Source organism: Meriones unguiculatus, chromosome 1 (genome assembly GCF_030254825.1).
Source record: "Meriones unguiculatus strain TT.TT164.6M chromosome 1, Bangor_MerUng_6.1, whole genome shotgun sequence".
Lineage (NCBI taxonomy): Eukaryota > Metazoa > Chordata > Mammalia > Rodentia > Muridae > Meriones > Meriones unguiculatus.
Genome location: NC_083349.1, coordinates 133,601,518 through 133,616,836, shown reverse-complemented (window position 1 = coordinate 133,616,836; position 15,319 = coordinate 133,601,518). Strand labels below are relative to the sequence as shown.

General features: G+C 40.4%; 1 protein-coding gene across 4 annotated transcripts in view; it reads left to right on the top strand.

The window, feature by feature from the left end:
- Hdac9 (histone deacetylase 9) overlaps positions 1 to 15,319 on the top strand; it is an 855,384-nt gene that overhangs the window by 82,210 nt on the left and 757,855 nt on the right. The window lies entirely within an intron of this gene.

The window sequence follows — 15,319 nt, the reverse complement described above, 5'->3', positions numbered from 1 at the left end:
CATATTTAATAATAATCTCAGCACCTGCTTCCTATTAGACCAGACTGATATGTGTGGTCCATGTACTGCTAAGATCAGGCCAGCCGACACCCCCTCCTCCAGGAACAGGCGGTTGCTTTTAGAGCAAATACCATCCAAGTTCCGAGAAGACGGAGTGGGGTCAGCTATCCCACATTTGTCACAAAGCATTTTCTGCTCTAGTCATTACAGGGAGTGCTTATTTCTGCGTATTCTGTGGCACGGTGATATGTCTGAGTTACCCCACTCCCCAGGTCAAAGACAGCGTCGTATGTTGCTCAGAGCTCATAAAATAAAAGTGAACCTTTTGCCAATGCTTTCAAGCCTCTGGAGCGCTGACCCTGGATGAACGGCTCCTGACTCCCGCTATCTCATTGGCCATTCTTCACACCTCCAGCAGGCTGCTGACCAGAAATTATAGGAGAGTCTAACTTGACTGCAAAGGAAGTAGTGACGGTTCTCCAGAGTTCTGATCATGACTGCCGTTTGTAACTGGGGTTGTGTTATCTAGTTAGACAGGTAAAGGGTTTCCTAGGCCTGGATCTTTGGACAGTCTGATGGCTCAGCTCTCAAACTTCAGCATGCAGTGACATGGGTTCAAGAGTTTGCTTAAACAAGCCTTGTACGAGGAATTTTTCTTTCTTACTTACTCTATTTGTGGTGGTTTGAATAGAAATGGTCCCCATAGGTCCATAGGGAGTGGCAATATTAGGAAGTGTGGCCTTGTTGGAGAAAGTGTGTCACTGGGGGGTGGGCTTTGAGGTCTCAGAAGCTCAAGTCATACCCAATGTTAAATTCACTTCCTGCTGCCTGCCGATTCAGATGTAGAACTCTCAGCTTCTTCTCTAGCACCATGTTTGCCTGCATGTCCCATACTTCCTGCCATGATAATAATTATGGACTAAATCTCTAAACTGTAAGCCAGTTCCATCCAATGAAATGTTTTTCTTTATGAGAGTTGCTGTGGTCATGGTGTCTCTTCACAGCAATAAAACCCTAACCAAGACAGAAGTTGGTACCAGGGACCACGATGATCCTGCTTTTGTTTGGGGGAATGTGGGCTTGGGGACTTTAGATTAGAAGAGCAATTGAATGCTTGAAGTGGAACTTAATGGGCCTTCCTAGCAGGAATGTGGAAGACATCGATGCTGAGGGTGATTTGAACTGTGGGGGGCCCAGCTCACCAGGTTTCAGAGGACAAGAATTTTAGTACATAGCCTCAAGGCTATTCTTGGGACATTCTGGCAAAGAATGTGGTTGTTTTTGCCCTTATCCAAAAAAGTCTGCCTGAGGATTAGTTGCATTGGCAGAGGAAATTTCAAAACAGCCTAGTATTGACTCTGTTGTGTGGTGATTAGTATTCACTTTTATGCAGGTCTATAATGAGAGGAGGAAGCTGAGAAAGAAAAAATTAAAAAAAAATGTGCAGTTTAAGAAGAAAAGGGACACCAGGAAGTGTCCTTGAATACAGGATTTATCTCCATTAAATTAGTTCAAATAAAAAAAAATTAAAAGTCTATTGTTAAATGGAATAAAGGGAGTGGTGACCTCAGGGCAATTCTACACCCAGTTAACCTTCCAATTTGTGAAAAGGAATTAAAGAAAAGCTTAGGGCCAGGTGTCAAGCCTTTAATCTCAGCACTCTGGAGGCAAAGGCAGTTGGGTCTCTGAGTTTGAGGCCAGCCTGGTCTACTTACACAGTGAAGGAAACCATCAGAAAAAGAAAGGGGGTGAAGATGTAATGGAATGAGAGGGTCATGTTCTAGCCCCAACAAGCAGAGAAGTTGGCAGCTTTAGCCACGTGGTTCTGGCTTTAGAGTCAAGGTTAAAAGAAAGGTTTACAGACTCTCTCCTTCTGTGACTAAGGAAAGATGCTGAGGCCGGGCATGTGTCAGGGATGTCCCTTCATGGAGGCCCAGAGAGGCCATTACATGAAGCTTTGGAGGTGAAGCCTGGATTACATTGGAGGCTCCAGAATGTTGAAGATGCCAGAGCCCTGGGATATCTGCTGAGAACTAGCCCAAAAGAAAGAAGTGTATTACAGTCACCAAAGCCAAAAGGAGTTGGAGATCTGAAGAGTGCTTTGACATCAAACAGGGAGATCCGGGGTTTGGAGTTTGCCCAGCTGGTTTTTGGTCTTGGTTGGTCCCGTATTTCCTCACTATGCTCTCCTTGGAACAATAATGTATCTCCTGTGTCATTATATGTTAGAAGTATGTGATTTGCTTTTTGATTTTAATTTTACAGGGGTTACAGTTAAAAGGTTATCATGAGTCTTGGAAGAGACTTTTTAAAACAATGGCCATGGTGTCTCTTCACAGCAATAGAAACCCTAAATTTGAGAGGAGGGTCTAGAATTGGTGATTTTTACAGGTTCCCTTTGGAAAGGATGCTACTGCTACGTGCAGGACAAGCTTTGAAATAGCAGGTCTCAGTTTTTACTCTTTTCCTTCTCCCTCTTTACCCCTACAGAGCCCATTGAAGTGTTCTGTGAGCTGTGTTCTTCACAATAGTTTCAGGGTATACCTTTTCTATTGAGATGAACTTAAAATAATATCTTTAGTATCTATGTAATATTGAAATATATGGGTATTTATTTAAATTTAAATTTAATGTTTCAAAATTTCATTGTCTAAGAAAGATATTTAATTTAGAACCACCATAATGTACTTTTTTCTTGTGGTAATATTTGGCAATTAAAGTAAACATCGTGTTCCACAGAATATTGATTTTTATAATACTGATTTTATAACATGAAAATATCTTTGAGTCTGCTATTTTAATGCAAAAGTCCTTGCCAGTTGTGGTACTTACTTGTTCAATTAGAAGAAGTGAAAAAGTAGTCAATAGATAAGAAGTGGTGGAATGAAGTCATTTGATGTTAGGGCCACTAATATTTTCTTGTATATTCTTTTAAAAACACATATATAGTTCTGCTTGACCTTATACAAAGGTCTCAATTAACTGAGAAGTTTTTATAATGAAATTCGAAAATTTCATGTAGGTGGCTGGGGGGGGGTCATTTCCATTCATTGCAAATAGTACACTCTAACCAGAGACCTGGACTATACTTTGTGTATAAAAGAAAATGCATTTGGTACAGTTGTCAAAATGCTCTTCTATTGTTCTTGCTGGTGTCCTATAGAGACATTTATCACCGGGGAGATAAAAAGCCAATCATTTCAGTCAGATTTTTTTTTCTTACATCTTTGTTGCGTTAAACTCTAAACAGAGAATTGAATTGGCCTTAGGCAATCATCATCTGTTTATTTTGTTTTCTTCCATGAACAGCTCCCAGGGTTGTGCACAAGACAGAAAAATACTTACTCCAGTGAGTACAAAAATTCGTTAATAGTCTTTCAGATTATTTATCTTTGCTTAAAAACTGGTCCTGTAGTAATGTGAGTTCTGATTTTCCACACACATAGACACTAGTCTCAGAAACATTTTTTATCCATATTCAAATACGTCGATAGCAAGGAAAATGATTACTGTCTTAATCATGTATTCAGTCAGACAATAAGTACTGATTTTTGTATGTAGCATTTGTTTGCTGTTATTTTAATCTTACTACCCCAATAATGTTCTAAGTTAGAATCCTAGGGATTCTTTTGGGAGCTGGGGAGTGTGGAGGGAAGTCTGTCTCCCCATGGTTGTGTGCTGAGTGCTGCAGCTGAAATGTTTATTCATCCACTCAAAACTTACTGAGTGCCTACTTTTCTCCAGGTAGTATGTTACCTAGCAGGGAGATAACCTACTAAAACATACATTCTACCTTTGGACAAAATCTTTTGAGGGAGAGACAGACAGTAAAAGTTTTGGCCCACACAGTGTCATATGTATTTTAATGTAAGACTAGTAACCCGTTTATCCTTGACATTCCATGTCTTTTATATGGATAGCCAAATCTCAAAAGGAAAAATTTCAAACAGCAGATAAAAGAAATCATGTAGGTCTGTGTTTAAATACCGATTCCCAGGCTTCTCTTTCCCAAAGGGCTTTACAGTGTACACTCAAGAGGCCTAGGAGTTAGATGCAGGATATTGCCAAGTGCAAACTACTCTTAATTTGTCTAAAAGTACTCGTGTTTCTCACCTGGCAGCATAGCAAAAAGAGAAAGAAAAAAGTACATCATTAAACTCTTCCTCAGCGTAAGTCTCATTTGTTAGCTATCATCACAGCTCCGTTGTTTTGCTCCCTGATTGTGACTAGATGAAATAGTCAGTGCACTGAAACCTAGAGGACCAAAGATCCAGGGCCTTCCAGGTCTTCTTAGCTTTCCAGGCCATCCCAGTTTTCTAAGGTGAGATGTGGGGAAGGGGATGCTTGTGTGGCCCTTGTTTTTTTCCCCCTCAGGAGAGAAGTGTAAGCCTGAATTAACATAGAACAGATTTTTCATACAGTGCCCCCAAAATTTAGAAAACATGTTTGAGCCAAAATTGTTTTAACAATCAAATAATGGGTACACCAACCCTAAAATGATCATGGTATGATCTTTACTGTCAACAAATACAGTTTTAATGTTGTAATTTTCTAGAGAATGTTATCTTACAGGGATTTTCCTAAGCACAGAGCCAAGGTATATGGCACCTCTAGAACTGTGAAAGGCCTTTGGGACTTCCCAGTAGCTTTTTAAAGTGCTGTGGCCCTACCTCTTTTTCTCTCTACCACATCAGCTTGTAGAATTTGCTGAACGATGATAACTTGCTCCCCCTTCCTCATCATCATGGGAATCCTTACAACTCTGAAAGAGAGAACAAGCCTATTTATCCAAGCAGAAGCTTCACAACAAGAGCTTATATCCTGCCCATCTTTTCACAGTTTATTCATTTATTCATTGGCAAATACTGGGCAAAAATTAGTTCAGGAATTTCCCTTTGTGTCTCTATTTTGCTAAACAGCTGTATTCCCTTATAGAAATGTAGAATAGATTTAACTAATGATCAAAAAGTTCTTTGAAATATAAATTGTTATGGAAATGCTAAGTAGTATAAACAATTCGAGGGCAAGCATTAATAAAAGCTTTGCCGCAAGCGTTTTTAAAGGGAACTAATAAAGGCTTCATGGTTCAATTAATACAGCACAACAGCGAGTTTTCTAGAAGCATATGGGACCCAGAAGGCCTGCCCCTGTTTTCAAAATTTACGAACTCTTTAATGATTCACCACTCTCACTCCAGCGCATCACCCACTGTGGTGCCATTTAGTCATTAGGTAGGAAGCTAAAACCAGGACAAAGCTGCCAACAGATATCATAATGTTCAAGTGCGTATCTTTCTTCAGTTTTTTTTTCCAATATGTTACCATCAAAATGAAGCTAATGAAATAGAATCATAACGCAAATCAAGTAGATTATGGCTTCCCTAGATACGCATGGAAACTTGGCTTTGTAGTGAGATAGGGGTCAGAACCCATTACATGATGCACCAAATAACTAAAACATCTTCAGGCTCTTAGCCAGTTATCTGTTTCAAAGAGTATTCAGAGCTATTCCACGGCAGTGAAATATATCACTTCATTGAAGTTTGCTGTGACAAGATTTCATGCTAGGTTGCACTATTCACAGGAAGCACTGTGCAATAAATTTATCAATTATTTTAGATTCTTTTTTCAACTTAATTAATAAGTGATTTATTATTTTTGCTACTTCTATGTCAAAATTTCTTCAACTGAAATTTAAGTTTGAAATGTAGCGATGACATTTTACTCATTTTCCAGTCCCCAAATGATAGTGCGAACCAGTGAGGGCTAGACTGCCCCGTTAAACACATGGCTTTCTCTGCACTGGTCGTGTAAACGTATTTGGACAATGTATTTGTTCTCTGTGTTGCTTTTTACAGTTAACACGTGTGGGTAGCTCACAGTTTAGGATTGCTCATGGTCTTCACTGTCGTAACACTCCAGACAAAACTTACATTGTGGCTCAGTCAGAGGGCAGGTTTAGCTCGCTGTCCTGTGGAGTCTGGAACACTTTGCTGAGGGCGGCTGTCCTTCTTAGTCGCTGTGCCAGACCTTCGTGCTTCTTCAATACATGATCTCTGTGTAGGTGATAGAAGGGATATGGAAGAGGTGAATTATGTGTGGGACCAGGTTCAGTGCTCTCTTCACACATTGCTGGATATAATTTATTCCCCTGTTATCTCTAACTACAGAGATGCAGAGAAATGAAGCAGTGTAGGGTGGCTGTGCCCTTCCAAGAAGGGACTGCGTGTGGTGAAGAGCTGCCATTCTCTCATTTGTCTCGAACTCCTATAATGCTTATGAGAGGGAATAACGGGGTCACAAGTATGTACTGTGGTGTAATATGTCCTTGATCAAAATGACTATTAGTTAAGCAAGATCATTTGAAAGGGGTACAGACATGTTAAAGTCAGGAAAAATCTCCCAACTCTTATGAAACTATAATTTTGAGGCAATACAGAGGGGGCTATGAAGTAGCCCAAGGTTTTTCTAATAATCCTCTGTTCTGGTTGTCAGTGGTTCTGTGCACTTCCTCATCTGGCTTTCCTGATGGCACCTGGGTGCCTTCCACACCCAGCTCTGCTCTTGTGAAGGCCATGGCCATCCTGTCATTTCTGGAAATCATTCTCTGGTGCTGTTGGTTGGCTTTGCCGGCCAGAGTGAGATTCTAACCAGCCAGACTGAGGCATTCCTCTAAGGCCTTTCTCTGACTATGTGAGGGCTATGACATGACTCAAGTCATCATTTTTCATGGTTTTCCCTTAGTTGAGTAGTGCATTGCCAAGTATTCAGAAGGAGCCAACTGACAGAAGAACTTAAGACCTTTGCAAGGGCACTGCTTCTTGATGTAAGCACCGGTGCTTGGAGAGGATGCAGGCAGCTGAAAACACCCAAGGAAAAGCCAGCTGCTTCATCCCCATTGGGAATTATACCCTTTCTTTCTTATTTACTCACTGTTCACTTCATAAATCATATTTTGAAAGACAACGCTTTACATATACTTTTTGCCTTCAGTTTACTACTACTCATTGAATTTTTGTCTGTCTTCTCAGGTATCTTGTCTGTATCTTTAACAACAGGCTCTCAGTACAATGACCACAGTTTGTAAAACTTGTGCCCTTTAGTGTGGAGAGGTACTCTGATTTGGATTCATTTATCTTGCATAGTGATAAAAACAGACTCAACCATTTTCCCCTTTTAGTAATTTAGGCTTTTGCTTGGTTCAGTGCTACCTAGTTTCCCAAATACACACTTAAGTACAAAGTCTCTTGAATTACTTTTAAATGTAATAATGTATGTTTTGAGAACTTTATATGTGAATACACATCTACAGTGATCCACCGTAGGGGTCTTTTCATGGGATTGGCTTCTTCACTGAGTAAGAAATTATAGGAAATTTGCAGTCACAGGACATGGCTAAAGGAAAAGTAATGCTTCACAGCGTTCACACCGTTCGTAAAGACTCCCAGAAAAAGTAATGTTTCTCACCATTCATAAAGCCTTCCAGAGAGAGAGGGGACCCAGAGTCAGCACACCTTTGGGTAAGTCTGTGAGGTGGGGCTGAGACAGATTTGGACCTCCCTTCTCCAGATGTGATTTGGCAGGGCATGGCCCATATTACTGCTAGGACCATTTAAGGGAAAGCAGGAACCATTGTTGTAAGGGCAGGAAGCTTAAAATTTCTATTTGGGAAAGTCTACTTATGGGATGAAAGCCCAACAAAAAGGCTAGGTTTGAATAAGAATCTAGAAGAAGGCCATTTTTTATATAAGTTGAAATAATTAAAACTCAGTTGACTTCAGGGCTTCTTACTCTCACTATCCATTTTATTTAGAACCAACTCTTGTTTTTCAGCATCCCTCCTACCCCTCCCTCAGCTCCTCCCGTGTCCCGCCCCACCCAGTTCTCAACCTCTTCTTTAATAATTATTGTTGTGCATATGTGCATGTGTGTGTGTTTGTGTGAGTCTGTGTCTGTGTGTGAGAGATATGAACATACAACTTATGAATCCATTTAACTTTGTTCATGTGTACATATGTCCAGGGCTGTCAACTTGGGATTAGACAACCTAGTGGGAACTCATCGTAGGAGGAAACTGATTCTCTCTTAGCATCCATTGACCACCTGTAACTCTTAATTTAGAGATAGGACCTTGTGGAATTTCTCCTGTCCTTGGGGCATTATTTTATGTTAGTGTTGACTTTATTGACCTAATAATTCAAACTTTGAGAATTAATGAGAATTTTTACTAGTAACTCTCTTTCTGTCTTTATCTCTTTCTCTGTGAACATGTATATTTATGGGGGGTCTGAGGTCTACCTCAGGTGCCATTACTTAGGTGCTGTCCAGCTTGTTTCATTTTTGAGATAGTTAAGTCTCTCACTGAACAGGAACTTGCCATTTAGGCAAGGCTGGTTGTTTGGCCAACGGGCAGTAGAGATCTCTGCTTTTGTCACCCCAGCACAGAGATCACAAGCACATGCTACCATGCCTGGTTCTTAATTTTTCCCTGGATATTCTAGGTATCCAACTCAGGTCCTCCTGCTTGCAAGGCATTCAGTTTATTTACTGAGCAATCCTCTAAGGACAACTAGTGAACAGCAAAGAGTTTAAAACTGAGCCATTTTCTATTTATGTGAAATTTTATATTTTCCTGTGTAAAATGATGAACCTGTAAGTACAGAAATAATTGCAGTCTTCACAGAGACTAACAGGCTCTTATACTTTCTGGGCATCTCCATTCGAATGTATGTCTTACTTTTTGGTAAACACTGTCGTAGGATATGCCATTTTATGGAGAAAGTGACCTCTTATTATGGGATGTATCTAGTTGAATTTGGTTCCTTTCCCGCCTGCCCTGAGTGTCCACTTATCTGAAGATGGTATCTGAGGGTGAGGAGCAGGAGCAGGCTGTCTCTCAGAACTGTGATGAACCTCTTGGGTAGGCTTTGTTTGTCTCACACCAGCCCTGAATGATGCAATGGGCCGGCCCCCTGTGGAGCAGGATCTGCTCACAATAATGCCACAACCCATTAGTTGATCACAAACTCCCTGAATCCTCAGGGACTTGTCCCAATCTAAATGAGTGACTAATTCTTAGACTACAAGGGAAAACTGACGTCTTCAGGGAGTAGTGACATGTTAAGGCTAGATTGTTTATTTTACTTGTTATAACTGCAAGATCATTAAGGAAATGCCTACATCCTGTTGTGATTGTGTGCTCTTCAGCAGTAAGAAGGGGGAAAAGGATTTGGCATTTTCTGTTTCAGCTGCTCTTATTTATGCTCCTTACAATTTTCCACTCTCTCCCCTTAAGGAGAAGACTGTTCATAGTCATTAGGCCAAAACAAAAAAAGAAAGAAAGAAAAAAAAATTACAAAACAAAGCTAAGCAAAAAAACAAAAAGCCCAAAACACCTTTCTTTGCATTGAATACATTTTCTTTTCTTAGTGATTGAACTATTAATTAAAGACTATGAGATTATTTGAGATTATTCATATCGGTTCAATGGGCTTAAAGATAAATTCTGGAAACGCCATCTGACTGTTCTTGCTAAACCTTGCTTTGTCTCAGTTTCCTCATTTTGAAAATAAAAGGTATAATTATATAAGTGATAGCAAAGTGTCAAGAGTTTATTTCGGATCACTGCATACAAATCTGTGCTCTCTCCTGACCTTGTTCTGCAATGCCCTTTTGTGAAGGTCAGGGCAAAATTTGGTGCATGTAGGCCTATCTATGTGTTGATCACACGTGGCTTAATGAAAATATTCAGCCTTAGTGTTTGTCTGGACTGTGTCTTAGAAACTTTGTCTGGACAATTGCTTTTAAAACCTTCTGCTGGCTGCTGCAGTCCTTGGTTTTTGGCTGTTGTATTCAGCCTCTGTACGTCAGCTCTCCCTCTGCCTTGCAAGGATACATTTTTCATCTAAAGATCTTAAATCACCTATGCAAAGTCTTTGTGTGTGTCCATTTAAAAAATATTATTTTGGGAAGTTCTTACAGGTTCTAGCAATAAGCTGAAGATATCTCTGGGTGAGGATGCAGGTCATTATCCATCAACCCTAGACCAGAAGTAATTTTCAAAGTTATGCTACCTTTTAGTTCTGTTCACACATTGCTGTTCTGTTTATTCATTCATTCACTGAAGCTTTATTTCATGCCTCCTGATATGTGCCAGACATGGTGCCTGCTTTTAGGTGTAGCCTGCTCCCTGCACTGCCTTTAACATAGTCATTATGCTCTCAGCCCAATTGCCACGCAGAATAAATGCTGAGAGAAGGGAAAGAGACAGCAATCTAAGCTGTAGGAATTGTTATTTGCTTATGTCCTTTTCTATGATTGTAGAGCATATGCCACCTTCATATTCAGGGCCTGCATATCATTCCAGTAATTTTAAGGTGTGTTCACCCTGGAACTGCAAAGTATTTGTGAAAGAGTGTGGGGTAGAAACGCGTATCAGTGCCAGTTCATTTCCATTAAAGGAACGTATGAGACACAAACACAAAAAGGCCTTCAGAAGAAAATTTCATAATGGGAGCACTGAGCACAGAAAACTTGTACCTTCACTGATCAAGAAAGCAAGCGCACGCACAGGTCCTCAACTTCTGTTGCTTGTTTTTCTGAGTCTGGTTCCATCTTAAATCTTTGGGGCCTTTCTTGGCTTCCTTTTTTTTTTTCTGGCTTACTTGATCCTTTTCACAACATGAGAGCTGCTCATATAGAGGTAATGTGAGTGCAGGAAGGTTTGCAGAACTGCTAACTGTAATTGTCATTTTTAAAGTCTATGAACTAAGATGCTAAAAAGACGGTAGAAATTGTGAGGTGTCTTGACTTTTGAGTGGGCTTTTCCCATTCTGTCCTCTAAGCAAGCCTTGAAACTCATTTCATTGTATCACTCTTACAATGAGTTAGCATTAAAAGACATATTATATTAGCCAGGCAAGGATTGGAGATATAGCTCAGTAGTAGAGCTTCCCTCAAAAGTTCAGTACTCAGGGTTTGGTCCTCATCTCAGAAAAAACGAAAAGTTACAGGACAAATTAAAATTGTAGCCTTGCAGATATAGAAGTTATATCCTTTGCTATTGTGTTTCATTGCAACTGGTAATTTTCAGGGAGTTGTGTTGTTCTTTTGCCTCAAATTGTTCCACAGTTAGAATTTATCATCTTCATTAGAACATTTTTGGATATTGAATACCAGCTCTATAAATGTGTCAAACATATTAAATTATATGATACTGAATTTCTTAGGGTAGTTTTTAGGCACAATTTTTCTCTTTGAACTTTATAATTTTATGAAATTAGCACCGTGCCAGGCTGGAGAGATGGCTTAGAGGTTATGAGCACTGGCTGCTCTTTCAGAGGTCCTGAGTTCAATTCCCAGCAACTATATGGGGGCTCACAACCATCCATACTGGGATTTGGTACCCTCTTCTGGTGTGCAAGTGTACATGCAGACAGTACATTGTATACATACTAAATAAATAAATCTTAAAAAGAAAATTACCACCGTAGCTACGTTCTTAAAGGATACCGTGGTGCTGGCTGCACTTTGAACTTCGCATATACCGTTTCTCTGATACTGCAGTGAGTTGCTATCCACGATGTGTTCTTGCATCCTCCATCCTCCTACTTTTGTTAGGAAAATCCATGCGTGGGAATCTTAGAAAAGTTTTTGATGAAAATTAAGGGAAGTCAAACCACCTCGCGATAAAAGACTTCCAGAATGAGTTATTTCGTGGTGAGAATGTGAACATCAATCAGCTTATGGGGGAAAGCCTGTAGTTTATTTGAATGGCATTGCCAAAGTCGGTGGCTTTGCAGTGTGAACTACACAGGAAAGCCAGTGGGACAAAGCATGAAACAGGTCTTTTGTGTCCACGGTCCTGATGCCATTTGACATCTGGGGCGCAGGCAGCACTCGTTCGTCTTCGTGCTGATTGTGAGTGCCACCAGCTCTGAAGGCTGCAGCTCAGGTCGGCGCTCAGAGGCATGAAAGAGCAGCACAAAATGAGTAAGCAAAATCCTTATATCTGCATGTAACACATCTTCTTTTTGATGGAGGTGGACTTGTCCGGTTGGTTATGAAAACCACACTCTTAGGTTCTGCTTTGGAAAGGGACCATCTAACCTCAGACGGCAGTTGTTACAAGGCTGTGTGGGAGCGCGTGTTCATGGTTTAAGTCTGTGCATTTCTAAACTCACTCATTCTCTTATGTTACTGAATTTCAACCATGACCTAGTTCACCACCCCCCATGTTACTCCAGTTTCTCAGTTAGAACTGTACATTAACTTACAAATGAATAATTCAGAATCAGTAGAAGGAGTGAGACACTTGTGATAGATTAAAAATGCAGTGACTCTGGGTGTGCTTTCTCCAGAAGGAAGCACTGTCAGTGGTGCAAATGACATGTGTTCACTTTGTGCAAAGTGCCGTATTCTTTCCCTGCCACACACTTCTGCAGATTCTAGGAAAGAACAGGAGGCCTGGAGCACCGGCCATGGCCCCTGACTGGTGACAAGGAGGCCATGCTGGTAACAGTCAGGCTTTGGGATTTTCCCAAATGGTAAGCCCTGTTACATACTCTCTCTCTCTCTCTCTCTCTCTCTCTCTCTCTCTCTCTCTCTCTCACACACACACACACACACACACACTATACACACACCTCACCATAATGTGTGTGTGTGTACTTGTGGGGTGGGGTGGGAGGAGAGCTTGGAGTAGAAGGAAGAGAGGGGACAGTCATCTGGATAAATTAGGCTGAGGAGTGGTACCCTTGGGCAGGTCAGCAAACTTACTCAAGTTCCAGGCCTTGCCATTAATGCCCTAAAGCTCATTCAACTTTTCTAAATTCAGGTTTTCTCATCTTTAAAATGGAAATGATAACCCAGTAACTGATCTCCTTACCTCAAGGACCTTAGTAAAAAAGTGAATATAACAATATACTGTAACCCATTAAGTGTAAAATTTTCACAAAGGGTTATTAATAATCCAGGCCTCTGTTTCCTAAAAAGATGACTTTATCCCACTTGCATGTACAGGTAGAAAATGCAAGGCACTTTTACTTTCTTCCTTCTGTGAACATCATAGATATTTTTCTTAGCCACTCTGCCAAAACAATGGTGCCAAATTCTTCCTCTGCACAGTGGCTCTCACATAGCCTTGCTCCGATATTCGGTTTATGTGTGATGATGCGTGTTCGGTATCGTTCTTCCCCCTGAATTGTTTGAAGCTTCTTGGGATCTACTGTAATTACCAGTACTGATGATACATTATTTGCTGTCCAGGGAATTGGGCAAATCGCATTTCCAGCTTTCTCTGCAGTGTGCCGCTTCCCGCATACAGTCAGTGCTTCCCAGGCTTGTTGGTGAGTGGGCCTCGCCTTAAAGTGCTGAGCCTGGATCCTCAGCATGTGACAGGACGTGTGGAGCATGGGAGCCCAGTGATCCTCCGAAGTGCCGTGAGCACAGGTGCACTCTCGCTGTTCTGCTCACCTGTGCTGGAGACATCAGCCAGAGCTCCCTGACGTGACATTAGCCAACAGTGCCCGCCCCCTCCACTGCAACCATTTCTCATGCATTGCTGTCAACCATGTGGCCAAATTTAAAGACAAACTAAGTGAATTCTTCAGAAAAGTGATTGTCTCTCGTTTGTGTAAGAAAGATTTTTATGTGGGAATAATATGACACACACAACGGTGTTAAACCATAAGTAAATATGTGGGCAACATGAATTGCCTGCTTTTGGAATGATATTCATAGATAAATAGGTAGGGTGTGTTTATATACAATTACAAATGCACATATAGTTAAGTTTTAGTTAAGTTTTATGAATATGGATATGTGTATATGGCTCGCCTTTGTCCTGAATTATTTAAGCTGGTTTACAAAAGGCCCCCAATATAGTGAGATGAAAGGTGTTGATGACTTGAAACAAAAGAAGAATTATGACTAGAAAATCAAGATGAGGTGGAAGCATTTTTATGTGACCTTTCATTTACCTTTAAAATATCTGTACATAAAACGAAAGTCATTGTTGTTCTCTTTTTTTATTCCTTCCTAGTTTTTACTATATAAGTAAATAAATAAATTAGTAAAGTTACTATTTTTAACTCATTGGTGTAAACCTACTTTATGTGTGAATGTTTTTCTCTTAGGAGTCTCCTCTTTCCCTCAAATCTCTTTTAAATATCTTATTTTAACGAAATGAAAATGTAAAACTATTACAATTGAATCAGTAGTACATAGCAGTTTTGTTTCTAAAACCAGATTATTTAATCCTTTGAATCTTACACAAATTGTGATTGGAAGGGTGTGTAGGTAGGTAGCTGGTTAATAGTAAAGCGTGGAAATAATTTTAAAGCCCCAAAATGAAGAGTTAAACTACATATTCCGAATGTGAACCATGTGAATGTTAATTCCTTCCTTCCTTTATCCACTCGTGTATCCATCCACCTGCCCATCCACAATGTATTGATTAAATGCTTTGTATGTATAGTACAAGAGTAGATTCATACTGTTAAGCTTTTACTACAGCCTTTTTCACAGTTTTCATGGATAATGCTGACCCTGTTATAGCTGAAGGTTAAATAGTATTTGTGTTGCCATCCTAGATTGATTTGTTTTCTCAAAATTATATTTGCATTCTTCACATTAACATAGTATTTAAACATTAAATTCTGTGCTATGAAATATTTTTAGCCATTAAAGTCCTACTGTCTTTGGTGAGATCAGTGGCTTCACACTGTCTATCCTTTTCCCAAGTGGTACAGCCTAATCTTAGACATGTGCCTTTTAAGAGTCCCTTGGATGGAGTGATGGTTAGTTTTTGTCAACTGGAATCCAGACTCCTCAGGGCAGAGTCTCCATAATGGATTTCTTGGGCTGGCATCGCCTCTGGACATGCCTGCATCATTGCTTTCTCTCTGCTTTTGTGTGGATGTGAAGTGATGAGGTGTTTCTAGTTCCTGCCAGCTTGGCCTCCTCACAGGGATGCAGTGTAAGTGCATTGTGAGCTAAGATGAACCCTTCTCCTCCTCAGCTCATTTCACTGAGGTATCTTGTCATGGGAGCTAGAAAGGAAACCCAGACAGCTTCCTTCATCTTGCCATCGCAGTCATGGCCCATCTTTCACGAAGGCAAGTTGTTTGTTACACCTGGTCTTGCAAAGACTCTATCTTGATAGTCAAAGAATGAACCGTGACAGGAGTGTTGTCACTGGTCATCGATACCCTGTCCTGACAGAAAGAGCAGAGGGTTTGAAGCTGTGTATACACAGGTCCACTTCAGTCCCATCTTTGTCCCTTGTTTTCTGATCTTAGACAGCTTGCAGTGTCTTACCG